The sequence below is a fragment of the Puma concolor genome, chromosome A2 (genome assembly GCF_028749965.1).
Source record: "Puma concolor isolate L17-30 chromosome A2, mPumCon1.1.hap2, whole genome shotgun sequence".
In the NCBI taxonomy this organism is placed as follows: domain Eukaryota; kingdom Metazoa; phylum Chordata; class Mammalia; order Carnivora; family Felidae; genus Puma; species Puma concolor.
Window position 1 is genome coordinate 55,114,496 of NC_141668.1, and position 15,088 is coordinate 55,129,583.

General features: G+C 42.2%; 1 protein-coding gene and 1 pseudogene across 1 annotated transcript in view; both read left to right on the forward strand.

Annotated features, from left to right (window-relative positions):
* TOMM7 (translocase of outer mitochondrial membrane 7) overlaps positions 1-15,088 on the forward strand; it is a 205,185-nt gene that overhangs the window by 131,054 nt on the left and 59,043 nt on the right. The gene's annotated exons all lie outside the window — the stretch shown is intronic.
* On the forward strand, positions 7,994-13,954 carry LOC147583212 (glutamate-rich protein 2 pseudogene; annotated as a pseudogene).

Here is a 15,088-nt window from a genome sequence, read left to right on the forward strand (position 1 = left end):
AATATCTTCCTTTGTTTTGCCTATTCAGAGAGGTCTACCCATGTACTTCTTCCCCAAGTTTCTTTGTCACCAATTATGTAATCATGTTCCAAGTCTCTGACCACCCAACCAAACATTGACCACGACCCATGAATCAATATATAGTCACATATCTGGTCATTTCTCTTTTCAATCAAAGTGAACCAGGTGCACTGCCCAGAGATTTGCCCCTTGGAGGATTGACCTTCAGGGATGTCCCAGAAAGATGTTGTAGTGCTGCAATTGTCCACTTTCAAGTGGTGCCAGCATACCATGTAGAAGCATCTGTATAAACCAGGCCTGAATTTTACGTCTTCTGTCAACTGGTCATAACGAACTCCCCATGAGTCCATGCAGGTTGGGAGAGAGAAGGTAATATGGCATGAATGGGGATGCTGGACATTTGGGCCACTTCTTCATGTAAATGACTTGGGCTTTCAGGGCCTGCTTGGGCCCGACTGCATATATACTACTTCTACTTGATAATGGAGCGCTGCTGGACATACCAAACTTCATGACTTGCTCAGTCAGATAACACCCACAACACCTGGTTCATGAAGGCAGCTCAGGTAACTTGGTGGTCCATGGTTAAGTGTTCTGTTTCTACTAAGGCTCGGTAGCCTAGCCAAGAGCCATTTCTAAAAAGAAGAGTGTTTATCTGTGGAGGGTGGTAGGAATTTGCTCCAAAGTCCTAAGAGTCTATGGTGCAATTCACATATAGAGGCCTGCCAACAGCTCAAAACAGCATCTCCACCTGCTAAGCACTCTTCAAGCACCATGGGAACTGCTGGGTCATATGGCCCAAGTGGTAGAGCAGCCTGCACAGCAGCCTGGACCTGCTGCAGAGCCATCTCTTGTTCCAGGGCCCACTCAAAACTGGAAGCTTTTAAGGTCACTCAGTAAGTGGGTCAGGGTGACATGCCTACATGAGGAATGTGTTGCCTCCAAAACCCAAAGAAACCCACAAAACATTGTCTCTTTCTTCACTGTAGAAGGGCCGGGTGTAACAACTTACCCTTCACATTAGAAGGAATATTTCAACATGTCCCATACCATTGGACCCTTACACATTTCACTGAGGTAGAAGGCCCCTGAATATTAGATTTATTTCCCACCTCTGGTATGCAAATATCTTACCAGTAGGTCTAGAGTAGTTGCTACTTCTTGCTCACTAGGTCCAATCAGCACAATGTCATCAATATAATGAAGCAGTGTGGTATCTTGCAGAAGGGAAAGGTGATCAGGATCCCTGTGAACTAAATTATGACATAGAGCTGGATATACCTCTGAGGTAGGACATTGAAGGTATAATTCTGGCCTTTCCAGCTGAAATCAATCTGCTCCTCATGGGCATAATGGACAGGGATAGAGAAAAAGGCATTTGCCAGATCAATAGCTACATGCCAAGTACCAGGGGATTTGTTAAATTTGCTCAAGCAATGAAACCACATCTGGTACAACAACTGAAATTTGAGTCACCACCTGGTTAAGCTTACGTTAATCCACTGTCATTCTCCAAGATCCATCTGAATGGGGATGTGGTGGAAATCACCACCCCTGCATCCTTTGAGTCCTTGATGGTGGCACTAGTTTTTACAATCCCTTTAGGAATGCAGTATTGCTTTTGATTTACTATTTTTTCTATTTTTCTTAGGTAGAGTCAGTTCTAGTGGCTTCCACATGTGGGGATTCTGCCATATCCAATTATGGATTTTGGAACGGGAGAAATAATCACAGGATTGGTTCAGGGACCCACTGTGAGAGGGACCTGTGCTAAAACTCCACTGATCACCTGGCCTTTATAAGCCCCCACTCTGACTTGTGGGCCACACTGATGTTTGTTTGAGTCTCTTGGATTAGTGTCTATTTGGAGAGTGTTCCTGAAAGGTCTGATGATTTTCTTTTCTCTAATGCAGGTATACCCTGAAAAAAGATTGTAGGTCCCTCTGGGGAAAGCTGGAAGAAAGATTAGAACTATACTTTTTTAAATTTATATATTTATTTATTTTGAGAGAGAGAAAGAGAGCATGCAAGCACAAGTTGGGGAAGGGCAGAGAGAAGGAGAAACAGAATCCCAAGCAGGCTCCACACCATCCACACATAGTCCCATGTGGGCTTGAACTCACAAACTGTGAGATCATGACCTGAGCTGAGATCAAGAGGCCGATGTTTAACTGACTGCGCTACCCAGTGCCCCAGCAGTATAAATTTTTGTTAGTATACCATGGTCTTTCCTTAAGGGTAATGAAGTCTTTCCTTCGTTCAAGGGGTTCTAGGTCTATAAACAAATCTGGGAATTAACTGAGAGACCATGACCCTCTGTTTTTATGATTCAGGTTAGACTTTTATTCACTTGACTTAGAACTTTTCTGTGTGTACAGATCAAGTAAGAATTTAGTAGGCTTCCTGTCTATTTCACTTCTAGAAACACTAAGATCAGGTAGCCAATGCCATAAGATCTTCATGAGTCAGACAATTCTGATTTCTGCTTTGATTCTGCTGTCCATTATGGTAATCATGCCCCCTTTGCCTTTGACTGTTGAGTGCTGTCACTTAAATCCTGACACTTCAGGGTCCAATTACTCCCATTGAATTTAGGTTTCCCCTTTGAGTGGCTATAGTTTCCACTGTAAAGTCTGGCCTACAGAGAAGAGGGCTCCCCTCACAAACTTACTTCTCACAGTCACGGTGAAATGTATGTCTTCTGGACCCTCCCAGTGTGCGTGAGTAGGTCCTAAATTACAAATCCACTATAATGTTGCAATCTTTCTGCCTTTAAATCTCTTCTTCTACATTAAATTAAGTAGGTCAGGCATTTCTTTCTTTTAAAAAATTTTTTTAAATGTTTACTTATTTATTTTGAGAGACAGTGAGAGCATAAGCAGGAGAGGGGCAGAAAGAGAGGGAGAGAAAGAATCCTAAGCAGACTCTGTGTTGTCAATGCAGAGTCCAATGTGGGGTTCAAACTCATCAACTATCAGATCATGACCTGAGCCGAAATCAAGAGGCTTAACCGACTGAGCCACCCAGGTGCTCCTAGATCAGGCATTTCTAATTCACTCACCATGGGCCACCTTTTAATCCATGTTTCAGCCAACCAACCAAACAAACAAACTTTTAGAGCCCTTTCTCATTCCCCAAGCTGCAACATTAAATGTAGAATCTTGGCCTAATGAGCCCATATCCATAAATTTATGCTCCTTCCACCATTATTCCATATCCTTAGCATCCATTCCTACTAAATGTCCCCCTCATTTCTATCTGTATAAATTAGAAAACTCTGCTCTTTTGTAATATAGTGCGCTTCTGCACATCCCCATGAGGAAGGAAAGAAGAGTGGTGGAGGTGGGTACTGAGGAGAATTAGCATTACCTTGCATGGCAGCTGCCTTAAGGGAGGGGGCATTACAGTTTCCCTGGGCAATGCAGAGTTAATCCCCTCAGAAGTGGGGACAGTGCAGAGTTAATCCCCTCAGAAGTGGAAAAGCCTATACCACTAAGGGTGGAGAGGCCAATTTCATTGAGGGTAGGGAGGCCTATTCCACTGGCAAAGAAGACTTGTCAGAATTTAGGAACCTAATGTCCCTCACTTCATCAGAGTCTTCCTACTTGTCCCCATCCCAATTTACAGGATCCCATTCTTTCCCAGTCAATGCCCTCACTTTAATAGTAGACTACCTGAGAGTCTGAGGGTTAAAATTGTGTTATAATTCAACCCATCACAGGAGGAAGTTCTACATTTGATTTTAAACAGTATCAGCCCTGCAACTACAGAAAATAGGGTTTCCTTCATGGCACACATAAAAGCTTCTAGGTCATTTTTTGATGCTTGGGCTGGGAATTCAAATCCCTGAGCTCATGGATTAATTTATTAACTATAATCAGCACATAATTTACATTAGTTAGCAGGTTTATTGGATAGTGTCTTTATCAAAATATCGAAACTGATTCAGAACATGACCCAGATTCACTGCAGGCCTTACCTGCCTGGAACCACAGGGAAACTTGCATTTTTACATTCAGTCTTTGAATAATCCCATTTGTTCTCATCCTTTAGAGAATAAACCCCAGAAAAGGACTGGAATGAGGAAACAGAAGGCTGACCAGGGGCTAGACAGCTTCTTTTCCTGACACTGGTCTAGATGTACTTGCACCAGAAGACAGGTGCCTGTTCTATGAGTGTGGGACACAGTAAGTTTCAGAAGACACTGAAGTGACAGGAAATGTCCAGATACAGATTAGTAAGCAGACTTGAGAGATAAAGGGAAGGGTTTGAGAGAACTCCAGCATTTTAACCTCCGGTGACTGTTCCCCCTGAGTATCTACTAAATGTTGCCACTTTGCTGGTAGGCAAGTCTGACAGTGAGGTTCCATCCAGCTCAGGCAGCCACTCCTGGACTTGGTGCTGACACTTGGATTTGTCACTATATATCTCTGTCTAACAGATGCATACCTTCTGGGGTATCTTTTCAGCTCATAAGCCAGTACGGTAAATGCCCTGTTCTAGGAATTGATCCTTTTCCCTCATATGGTCCCCAGATAGTCAGGGATTGCTGACAGATCCTGGCCTCGGCTGATTGATTGGCACAGGGGTGGGCCCTTGATACAAATCAGACCAGTCATTTCCTCTGTTGGGTATTTGTGGTCATGACCATGAGACACGGGCATTCTCTATAGTTCCACAGATAATGTGTAAACTGGGAAGCTGTGGGGTGCCCATCTTCTGCCCACCATAACTATAGATAAGCAAAAAAAGAGGCCAGTCTGCAGAGAGAAAAATACAATCGTCTCCTTGCTTGAGTCTGGGCCTTTCCCTTCAGCATCTGTCACACATTTCATCTTCGTCCCTCACTTGGTTACTGTCACATCCTGGCTTGAATTGACATTACTGTTTTGTACACGTGTTGCTCTTCCTTCCAAGTATATTTATTCTAAGGACTTTTGTTTCCATGAGTTAGCCCTTGATCTTAGTATAGTTATTACAAGGTCTTTTGTTTCCATGAGGTAGCCCTTGATCTTATTTATAATCAGCAGTCAATTAGAGTCACCTAGATTGTTACAAGTGCCGTTATTTGAGCACACAAAAATAGTGCTGGAGTAGAGAGCACAGGAGCTGTAATGCCTGGGATTTGATAAATACTCTCATTTTACCAAAGGGGCCCCATTCACAAGTTTTGTGTTTCACTCTGGATACCTTTATCCTCTCTGCCTTTGTTTGGTTACAGTCTTTGTGTGTGCCCTTGCTCTTGCACTTCCTCTGGAAACTCTGTTGCCAAGAGACGAGGAAAGGCCAAAACTCTTGATGCAAAACTCAGTTAATAAGAAAAGAGGGAAGGAAAGTTGGCAGACATCAGGTGTGATTTGGGCCTGCTTGAATCCATACCAGAAATGAGTTTTTGACAACAGGAAGATCAAGGAAATTGGAAATAGTGCAGCAATTATTCTGTGCCAGGAGTTTTACAATAGCCAGAATGGAACTGGTGCTTAGTCCTTGACCGGAACACAGAGTCATTCCTACATCATGGTGGTTTTGACTCAAGCAACGGCTTTGGATTGCAATGAAGAGTGGTTTGGGAGCATTGGAATTCGACATATGCACTTAATACCAGGATGATGGGTGTTTAAATTTTTATTTTTTTAATGATTACAATATTTAAGTCCAGAATTATTTGATATAGAAACCAGGCTATCAGATCTGCCTGTATCATTGGTTTCCAACTAAATACCTCAATTTATCATTATTTCTGAAATTTTTAAGATAATTAAATTCTATTTGTGGTGTTTTGTTTTTGTTTGTTTTTGTTTGTTTGTTTTTGGTGCTATCACCTTCTCAATGGCTATCATCCTGCTTTATACAGCGTGTGTTAAATAAGTACTTGAATCTCTGTATGATTGAATATCCAAATGCTAATTTAGAAAAGTACTTCTCAAATTTAAATGTGCCTTAGAATCACCTAGTGATATGGTTAAAATGCAGACTCTGATTCATTTAGTACGTCTGGGTGAGGTTTACACTACTGGTCTATGGACTGTATTTTGTTAAATTTTTTTAATGTTTATTTATTTTTGAGAGAGAGACAGACAGACTGTGAGTGGGAGAGAGGCAGAGAGAGAGGGAGACACAGAATCCGAAGCAGCGCCAGGCTCTGAGCTGTCAGCACAGATCCTGACGTCAGGCTCGAACTCATAAACCGCGAGATCATGACCTGAACCAAAGTGGGATGCTCAACCAACTGAGTCACCCAGGCGCCCCAGTGGACTGTAGTTTGAAGAGCAAGAATTTAGGAGACTGGAAAGGAGGAACTTCATACAAATCAACACTTGGCTGGTGTTTTTCCTCCTGTGTCAAGTCAGTGTTAAGGCGAATTAAGCAGTGAAAGCAGATGGAGTTCTGGAAACATGAATTCTACTCTTGACCCTATCACTAATTATGACTTTGGGCAGATCACTTACCTTCTTTGGGCTTTGGTTTTCAGTCCTATAAAATGAGGGGATAGGGCTGAATTATGCTTCAAGCTGTCCTGAGGAATTTTATAGCTCTACAGAGATGCCTTGGGTATCCTCCAAGAAAAGTGTGAGACCAGTGTGGAAAGGAAGAGGAGCAGTAAAGGCAACGGAGAGGGAGCCATTATTTAGAAACACAGGAGAACAATGTGGAATGTATCCTGTCACTAAGAAGGTGGCTTCAAGAAGGATGCAGTGGTGGATTGTGCCAAATGCTTTTAATTATCATCCAACACAGCATTTAAGGTCAGCATGATTCCCATTCCTGGGATTTTAAGCCACTCATTGTTTTAAAGAAGTCCAAAAATTAATTCTGGACTTGACTTCTTACTGGTGGTGTCTAAAGTTCTTAAGATCATCCCTTATGACAAAGGGGAAGGTGGGAAGGTTGGGTGGGTGGGGGGGGAAATACCAATTGAACAAGTCAGCACCCACCAAAGTTATCCTGCTGTCTGCGGGACTTGATCTACTCTCCCTCCTTCCCTCTGATTTCTCAGTGGACCTTTTTTCCCCAGTCGCTCCTTGGGAACAGGAGATGACTGATTCATTCAACCACCAATCATAGGCAGAGCTCAAAGGGGTGCTGATCACCTAAGTCTGGCCTGGGTGAGGCATACATGCTGAGATTTCTTTTATGTTTTCTTTTTTTTTTTTTTTTTTAATTTTTTTTTTTCAACGTTTATTTATTTTTGGGACAGAGAGAGACAGAGCATGAACGGGGGAGGGGCAGAGAGAGAGGGAGACACAGAATCGGAAACAGGCTCCAGGCTCTGAGCCATCAGCCCAGAGCCCGACGCGGGGCTCGAACTCACGGACCGCGAGATCGTGACCTGGCTGAAGTCGGACGCTTAACCAACTGCGCCACCCAGGCGCCCCTCTTTTATGTTTTCTATTTCCAGGAAAGAAAGGAGGGAAGGGAGAAAGGAACATTTTCCAGCGACACGTTTTTATAGTTCAAAGCCATTTTTTCTCATCCATGACTGATTAGAATCACCTGTAGTGTTTTAAGCATATCCCTGTCTCCCAAAGGTTCTCATTTAATTGGTGTGAGGAGAGGGTCGCCTGGGTGGCTCAGTCAGACATCCAAGTTCAACTAAGGTCATGATCTTGCAATCTGTGAATTCAAGCCTGGCATCAGGCTTTGTGCTGACAGCTTAGAGCCTGGAGCCTGCTTTAAATTCTGTGTCTCTGTCTCTCTCTGCCCCTCTCCTGCTCATTCATTTATTTTTCTCTCTCTCTCAAAAATAAGTAAATATTAAAAAAAAATTTTTAATAAAAAAATAATAATTGGTGTGAGGAGAGACTTAGGTGGTGTGTCTGTTTTTAAAGTTCCCATGATGATTCTAATATTCAATGAGGAATAAGAATTGATTTAGTCCCTAGGCTCAGCATTTTCCTTCTTCTTTCAGTGTGTCTGTTGGCAACTTGCTCTGAGTCTAGAACTTTTGGGTAAGAAGACTGTGGTTGATGTAGATTATTTAAAGGCCACCTTGATCTGAACAGAACTATTAGCTTTCTGTTCAGAAGTGATGCATTCCCAGGCTCCTGCAATGTTTCAATCTCTGCAGCCTCAGGTGACCAAAGGGCTCTGTTGGGGGGACTCCAAGATAGAACAATGGTTTTTAGGCAGGAGGGGCTTCAAGTTGGTGTTCCAGGGACCCAGCTGTGCCTACCCTAATTTCAGCGTGAATGGAATATTTTAGCTAAGCATAAACTCCCTGGATGGCAGGAATTACATCTGTCCCACTCTGCCAGACAATGGGCAAATGCACTGAAATCTTGATGCTATATTTTTAGCTTAGAATCAGAGGCAGATCTCTTGGAATCTGAGATTAGGTTCCACAGTGGCTTTCAAGCATTGTATACTATGACCTCATTCAATTGTGGTGTTCTCTCTTTTTCTACTACCTAATCTCTCCTCACGGTTTTGAAGGGAATCAGAATATACCACCCCAAAATATGCAGATTTGGCATAAAAATTATTTTGAGCTAAAGACATTTGAGATTCAACAGATATAGAAAGAAATCTTTCTAAAGCTTCTTTTATCTGTCTAAAAGCAGAAACGCCTGAGAAATAAGGACTGCCATAAATCCCCTCTCCTGGGGAAGTTTTATGGCCATGAAGAAGATGAAAAATCAGCACAAAAAACCTTACTAAGATAACCTTTGTCTTCCATTACTTTCCTTTATATATTTACTTCCCCGTTCTTTGCAATCCCCAGAAGCCCCCAAAACCTTTTCCTTTGTCTTGTTACATCTCTATAGTTCATCATTCTTTGTTAAAATTGATGTATAAGCTCTCAGGCCTATCCACTTCTTTGGTTCTTCACATCTTTTCTAAGAAGGCCCTCATGTTACATAAAAATTAACATCAAATGAAATGTGTATGTCTCTTCTCCTTTCATCTGTCTTTTGTCAGTCTGATTCTAAGGACTCCAGTCAATGAACCTAAGAGGGTAGAGTAAAAAGTTTTTTTCTTCCCCTACAATTTCAACTGTGACTGCCAACAGCTCTCAAATCTATTGGTCTCTCCTAGTTTTTGACTCATGACCTATTTGAAAGCTACACCTGGATATGTCACAGGCTCCCTCAAAATTCAACATTGACAAAACTGAACTCATTGTCTATTTCTCAAAACATCCTCCTTTTCTCACTATTCCTGTCTCACTTGTTATTAGCAGCTCTGTGCACCCCATCAGTTGGGCTGAACTTATCAGAGTCACCTACCATGTGCCATCCAATGTTCCAACCACTCTGCATACAGTAAGGATTAAGCCAGACAGGGTCCTGCTTTTATGGAGTTGGAGGTTTTGTGTGGAGAGAGATGATAGTGAAGAGATCATTCTACTTTCAGACAATAAGCAGGCTATGAAGAAAGTAAATGAATGGGAAAGAAAGTGATGGGAAGGCCAGTTTAGGAAGTGTGGTCAGAAAGAACCTCTCAGAGCACCTACTTGAATGAAAAGCCATGGAAAGATGGGGCGGGAACGGCGAGGTAATTGTTTGAGATAAAGGGAACTGCAAGTGTCTGGCCCCTGAGACTTTGTAAAAGTGAGAGACCGCTGTATGGAAGTAGTGGGTCAAGGAGAGATGAAGAGAGCCATGTCATGGTGGAGTTGTAGGACTTGGTAGAGGTGTTGGATTTAATTGTGTTTTATTTAGTCCAATACCTTTATCCACACCTTCATTTTCACTCCCTTAGCCACATTCTTTGTTAGGATCCTGTTACACTTCATCTAGGCTATTTACCTTCTCAACTTTTCTAAGTCTTCCTCTTCCCCAGGCTCCTTTGCTGGCTCTTTTCTTTTTCATCCTCACTGCTTAAACTCTCAGCAGATCCCAAGCTACTCTTCTGTCTTTTTTTCTGGGGCATCACCTTAGGCCAGAACACCCCAGCTTCTGTCTTAGCCCTGAGGAGGAGACTCTCTGTCTGGTTAATCATCTTCCTCAGATCTTGGAATATTATTGTAATTAGAACTGGCAAGTCCTTTATTTGATAGAAGGATTGATTTCCTTTTCACCCCATTCTCATTCCTCTCCCCCACCTCCATTTTAATTGTATTTTTAAAAATTTAGATGTGCTCTTGTGAAATGGGTATTTTATTTGTTTGCCTTTATTTTAAAATTTGTAAATGATATTATGTTCTATATCTCATTCTCTTTTTTGATTTCTGATTAAGCATTGTGTTTTTAAGATCTATCTGTGAGGCTATGTATTTCTGATCTGTTGCTCCTAACAAATGGTAGTATTTCATGGCTTACACATTATTCAAAGTAGGCGGTGCTATGCTCATGTAACAACCCCCAAATCAATCACAGTAGCTTAACACATAAAAGTGTATTTTTTCATTCATGCAGAATCCTCTGTAGGTCTGGCCATTCTTCCAGGCAGCCTTTTCAAGCTGTGATTCAGGGATCTGCACCACTTGTATTTCATAGCTATGGCACTGGCAACATTTCTTACAGGGTTGTTGAGTCAGGGAAGGAGAGAGCATGGAAAATTCATACCCACTATTATGTTCCTCAGATTAGAAGTAACACATGTCACTGCCACTCACAACACATTGACCAAAACCATTATATGGCCCTAACCAACTTTGTTGAGTCTGGGAAATGTAGGGTGCACATGGGCAGTCCGTGGGCATCCACCATATTATACCTACATGCTGTCCTAGTGGTGGGCATCCATCTCCCGACCACCACAAACAATGCTGCAGTGAATATCTCTGGTTTAGACCCACATGAATCTAGGTGAGAATATTTCTGGGATGTGTAGTCAGTTGAATGGTGGCCCCCCAAAAGGTACATCCATATCCTAGCCCTCAGAACCTGTGAATATGAAATTATTTGGAAAAATGGTCTTTGTAAATATAATTATTAAAGATCTCAAGGTAAGATCATCCTGCATTATACAGGTGGGCATGCCCTAAATCCAATGAAAATTGTCCTTATAAGAGATAGAAGGGAAGATACTGACAAAGAGGAGAAGGCAATGAAAAGACAGAGGCAGATCTTGGAGTTATGCACCCACAGCCAAGGAACACCTGGAGCTACCAGAACCTAGAAGGGACAGGGAAATATTCTCCCCCTCCTTCAGAGGAGGAGCACAGTCTTGATTTCAGACTTCTGGCCTTCAAAACTATAGGAGAATAAATTTCCTTGTTCTAAGTCAGCAATTTAGTGTTACTTTTTAAGGTGTCCCTCAGAAACTAGCACAGAATTTGCTACCTGGAATTAGGATGCTACTGTAACAAATACCTAAAATTGTGGGAATGGCTGTGGGATTGGGTAATGGGCAGAGGCTAAAAGAGTTTTGAGGCACATTATAATCAAAGTCTAGATTCTGATGAGAAACTCACAAAGATGGGAACAACACAGAGGAGAAAGCGCCTGTGGTCTTAGTGAATACATATAGGAAAATGGACATTAAAAGTACTTCTGGCAAGAGCTCAGAAGGAAATGAGGAACATGTATTGGAAATGGGAGCAAAGGTTATCCCTGTTACATAGTGGTAGAAAACTTGGCCGAATTGTGTTTTCTTTGTTGTGTGGAAAGCAGAATTTGGGGGCACCTGGGTGGTTCAGTTGGTTGAGTGTCCAACTCATGATCTCACAGTTTGTGAGACTGAGCCCTCTGTCGGGCTCTGTACTGATAATGGAGCTTGCTTGGGATTCTCTTTCTCCCTTACTCTCTGCCCCTCCCCTGCTCATTCTTTCTCTATGACCTTGCGGTTCATGAGTTCAAGCCCCACATTGGGCTTGCAGCTGTCAGCCTGTCAGTGCAGATCCCTGTTCAGATCCTCTGTTCCCCTATCTCTGCCCCTCTCCTGCTTGCACTCTCTCAAAACTAAATAAATATTAAAGAAAAAAAAAAAAAGGTGTGCATGGTAATGCTGTGTCTCAGCTCCCTGCTCTAAACTCGGCACCAAATATGAGCTGGGCTGGCCTTCTGTGTCTGCTCTGTGGACAGGCAGTGTGAAAGAACCATGAGCAGGTTCAGGCTCTAGGGCTCCATAGCTGCTGAGGTGGCATGCAGAAAGGTACCAAAATATAGACAGAATGGCAGATTGCTAGTGTTTGATCCAAAGGAAAAAGTGTTGCTTGAACCAAATGAAGCAATGTCAGATAAATGCCTCCTTGGAGGCAGACCAAGATTGGCAAGCAAACTTTGTACCTCACCAACACAAGTCTCCCTAAATGTAGCTAGGAGATTCTCAGAAAAGAAGGAAGTCTCTTCAAAAATTATTGAAAATACAGCCTCTTTAAAGAATACTGAAAATAGAGTATCTTCAAAGACTGTTGAAAATAAAATACAGACACAAATCTACAGTCTAAGTAAGCTATGGTCATCTTCCTTCTTATAAGAGGGCACAGGTCAAGTGGGCAAAAATGCAGTCCTTTCAGAGCAGGAGAAAAATAATGAACATTGCCTTCAGGATATTGATGATAAGTTGCCTGAATCGACAGATGATGATGGTGAAGATGACACCAACAATGAAGATAATGATGAAGACAGTAAACCCTAATAAAGATACTCATGCCCCATCAGAGTTAATGACAGAATTTCTGAGAGCAGAAATGAGCCAAGACTACCATTTGGCAAAAATGATGTCAGATGACTCTAATCTATGAATGAGAAAATCCTGAGGCCAAGGAGTTTTTCTCATTTATTGAAGAAATGTTGCTGATGGAGGAATCTCAAAATCTTGAGAAAGATGATAAAGGTAGTGAAGAAGACAGTAGCAGTGAGAATGAAGGAAAGAACAGTGAGGGGCTAAGTAAAGAAATCTATGAGGAATGTGAAGATGGGTAATGAAGGTTGCTGCTATGGTTTAACCTTCACGTATTTTCATTAGTGAATACCAAGGAAATATAAAGGAAAGAGCTGGGAAAAAAAAAAGAGGGAAAGAAGGCAGAATTCATATGCTATGAGCTTGAATATTTGAGGATATTTCTTTTTATTTAAAGAAAAAAATTTAATATTTATTTATTTTTGAGAGAGAAACAGAACATGAGTCGGGGAGGAGCAGAGAGAGAGGGAGACACAGAATCTGAAATAGGCTCCAGGCTCTGAGCTGTCAGCACAGAGCCCAATGTGGGGCTCAAACTCATGAACAGCAAGATCATGACCTGAGCTGAAACCAGCCACTTAACTGACTGAGCCATCCAAGCGCCCCTAACTGAGGAGATTTGTAAGCAAGGTGTTGAAGGTACAGCCTGGTTTCTCCTTGCTGCTTATGGTAAAATGTGAGAAGAAAGATGAACTGAGGAAGGGACTATTAAAAAGGAACCAGCACCTTGTTGGGGAGATTCAGTCTACCCGGTCTACAAAGGAAGCTAAAATTAGAAAATTCACTGTTGGTGGCCAAAATGAACAAATCAGGAGACTATAGATGCTGGAGAGGATGTGGAGAAATGGGAACCCTCTTGCGCTGTTGGTGGGAATGCAAATTGGTGCAGCCGCTCTGGAAGACAGTGTGGAGGTTCCTCAGAAAATTAAAAATAGATCTACCCTATGACCCAGCAATAGCACTGCTAGGAATTTACCCAAGGGATACAGGAGCACTGATGCATAGGGACACTTGTACCCCAATGTTTATAGCAGCACTCTCAACAATAGCCAAACTATGGAAAGAGCCTAAATGTCCATCAACTGATGAATGGATAAAGAAATTGTGGTTTATATACACAATGGAATACTACGTGGCAATGAGAAAGAATGAAATATGGCCCTTTGTAGCAACGTGGATGGAACTGGAGAGTGTGATGCTAAGTGAAATAAGCCATACAGAGAAAGACAGATACCATATGTTTTTACTCTTATGTGGATCCTGAGAAACGTAACAGAAACCCATGGGGGAAGGGAAGGAAAAAAAAAAAAGAGGTTAGAGTGGGAGAGAGCCAAACCATAAGAGACTCTTAAAAACTGAGAACAAACTGAGGGTTGATGGGGGGTGGGAGGGAGGGGAGGGTGGGTGATGGGTATTGAGGAGGGCACCTTTTGGGATGAGCACTGGGTGTTGTATAGAAACCATTTTGACAATAAATTTCATATATTGAAAAAAAAAAAAGAAAATTCACTGTTGGAAAGTGTGCTCTTGAAAGAAGGCTGAAGGTGTGGCTGCACAACTTTCGCCCAACAAATTAGCCACATGGCCCATGGATCTCTCAGCTATCTCTACAGAAGCTAGGGATCGGGATAGCATAATGCAGGAAAGATCTGTCTTTCTTGACAGACAAGAACCCTCTTGTCTAATGGCATGGACCCATGTGACATGCACAGGAGACCCACAAAGCTTTGGAGGATGTTATATCAGAGAAACACAACCATCTTGGACTGAAAAGAACAGAGACAGGATGAAATGAGAGAAAGGCTATCAGACTTCCATGATTCCATAAGACATATAGGAAATCAGCTGATAGAACTACCTGACTACAAACATTTGCAACTCTTGAAGAAAAAGGATGACTCCGAGGTGCCATTGTAGGCCCAAAGGACAGGCCACCATGGATGGACCTGAGGGTTTGGGGGGACTATTATAGGCCCAGTGGACAGGGCTGCCATAGGCCCAGAGGGTGCATTGAGTCATGGACGACTATTCTCAGGCCTTGAAATTGAAAATGAAATTTTCCCTGTTTTGACTTTCTTGGGACCAGTGGCCCCTTTATTCCTTTCATTTTTTCCCCTTTTGGAGTGGGAATGTCTATCCTATAACTGTCCAACATTGTATTTTAGAAGCAGATAACCTGTTTTCTAGTTTCACAGATCCACAGATGGAGAGGAATTTTGCCCCATGATGGACAATACTTCCAATTTTACTCATATCTGATTCAGATGATTTAGATGATGAGATTTGGAACTTTTTGAGTCAATGATACTTAGATGAGATTTTGAACTTAGAGTTGACACTGGAATTGGTTAAAATCTAGAGGGATGTTGGGATTGGGATGTTGAATATACTTTGTATGTGGGAAGGACATATATTTGGGGGGCCCAGAGAGTGAACTGTACTGGGTTGAATAATGTCCCCCCTCCAAAGTCATATCCACCTGGAACCTGTGAATGTG